This window comes from Arvicanthis niloticus, chromosome 17 (assembly GCF_011762505.2).
Source record: "Arvicanthis niloticus isolate mArvNil1 chromosome 17, mArvNil1.pat.X, whole genome shotgun sequence".
Taxonomy (NCBI): Eukaryota; Metazoa; Chordata; class Mammalia; order Rodentia; family Muridae; genus Arvicanthis; species Arvicanthis niloticus.
Genome location: NC_047674.1, coordinates 8861567 through 8864130, shown reverse-complemented (window position 1 = coordinate 8864130; position 2564 = coordinate 8861567).

Genomic DNA, 2564 nt, shown 5'->3' with positions numbered 1-2564 from the left:
CATTAACTGATCACTCATATAATTTCTGTGCCTCTGCCTTTACTCATAAATTAGGTTTAAAAAATAATTTAGAGTAGGATAATTTTCAAATGAAAGATGATGTCACCAAGTGACAAAGTAGCTCCTGTTGGGTTGGCTAAAGAGAAAAAGAAAAAGATTCAGTTCCTTCCACTTGGAAAGAACCAAGTGAAAACAAAAGACCTTTAATCGAGGTAATAGAATCAGAAAGACAGACTGTCCTACCTTAGCTTGAAATTGTTTGTAATCTCAGCCCTGTTCATGTCCATGACACTGAGAAAAGAAAATAAGAAAATGAAAGATAGTTCCTAAGGAACTGAAATACCATGAAGCTGAAGAGGCTCAGATTCTACAGGGTATGTGACAAAATGCCAGTTTGAATTAAACATTAAGATGCAGATGTGAATATTTCTGTCACTGTATGTCATAGATGTACTTCCTCCTTGTCTTCTGTTCAGGCTGGAAATCAAAGTGACTCTGACCTGTCTGATGTTTGCTGGAGGAGATGAACACCAGTTTGTAGACTGATGATCATCTGAGGTGTGAAAGTCTCAGTTTATTCACACAGAGGAAGTTAGGCTGATGCTGGACATTGTTGTGAGCAAATACAATTGGACAAAGTTTATACCACGGTGGACTTTGCTCTAGCCCTTGGGTAGGAAAATATGAGTTTGAGTCAGAAATCAACATTCTTTTCAGATCTACTCAGTACCCAGTACTCACTGTTCTGAAATACAGCTCTGTGAATCCTAGACTCCTAAGCCTAACACAACGATAGTATAATCTTCAGTGGGTAACTACAGTAATGAATGACATATATCTATGACTTTAGCAGCCAAAGATCATCTTGGAAAGGGCTTCTAATGCAGAAGGAAGAAGAAGGCAGATGGTAACTGCAGATTGATCAGCACTTCTTATCACCTGCCTCCTCATTCTCTTCTTCTTAGAGAGTAATATGAAAGTTTAATGAAGACCACAGCTTCTATCTTTAATAAAAAATACTTTTAGTAATTCTTTGAGAAATTCATACAATACATTTTAAATATATTCACCTTAATCATTCCCTAAACTCTTCCCAAACTTATTCCATCTCTCTATCAACCCCCATCCCTGTGTCCTGTTTAAAAAATAGAAAAGAAAATGTATCCAGTCCAGTTTGTGCTTACCATATATCCATGGCTATGGAGTTAACTGGAGCATAATAGACCTCCCAGGGGCCACACCCTTAGAGAAAACTCTCAGTTTTTCAAGAAACAATTGCCCATAGATCCTCAGTTAGAGGTAGGGGCTCATGAGCTCCCTCCTGCTACATGCTAGAATGTTGGCTAGTTTGATCTTGTATGGGTCTTATGCAGACAACCACGGGCTGCTGTGAACTCATGAATGCAGTGATCCTGTAACGTCCAGAAGACACTGTTTCACCACAATGATCAACTCATTTTTTTGAACCTACAGAAGCATCCATTGGCTAATGTTGAAGCTAATAAGGTCCTTTCTTTCGCTTGAAATTTTACCGCTGTAAAATGTATCACTGCTTTATAAATGTGGATAGCAATATAAATGCATTTAACCAACTTTACAAGAAGCATCAGGATGGTGAAGCAGGCTTTTGTGTTTTAATCTTCCTTGTGTATCTGCTTAATTGCAAAGTTCCTTCAGACTTTGCAGTTTTCATTGTTGGTGATGTGTATTCATCTGAAAGCATGTAGCTTAATTTTAGAACAATCATTTGAGCTCAAAGTGCAGATACCAAAAAATTTATTCGTTTTATCTGACACCATAATTGATATGAAAAATCACAATTGGTTTATGAATACAGAACACTGGAATAATATTCATTTTTTCTGATTACTTTCATGGGCTTTCTTCAGTTAGATTCACTACAATCTCATATTCCTTTCTTATTTTTAACTACCATTTACCAAAATAAAGAAAAAGAAGATATGAGGTCAAAAATGGTAAAAATAATATGAGTATACCACATCTACATCCTTCGAGACAATAATGGGCAGAAAGAAAGCTGCTGGTGTTCTGCTTCCATTAAAGGCCTGTTACTGACATCCAAAACCTGGGAAGCCATAGACCTTCAGCTTTCATGTGACAATTATCTTGTATTAACAAGATATTTGTTATTAATAACAAAATATTGACATACTTCTAAAATTATTTGTGATTATATAATCAATAAAAAATTTATTTTTTTCTTACTAAAGTCAGCTACAAAAATGAATTTCAAGTATTTTCACAGAAAGTTATAAGACATACCATGCTGAGTTCAAAATATGAAATGTACCTTTTTACTTTATATTTTTATTATGAACAAACTATTCTCATAGGTTACAGTTTGATCATGGTTTTCCCTCCTCCCAACTCCTCCCGGATCTTACTCTCTTACCCACCTAGCTATCTATCCAACTCCACCTATCCTCTCTCTTTAGAAACCAGTAAAACAAAACAAACAAACAGATGCACCAGAATTAATTTAACTGAAAAAGGAAACCAGAACACATACACAAAACCCATAAAAATACAAAGAAAAAGGAAAT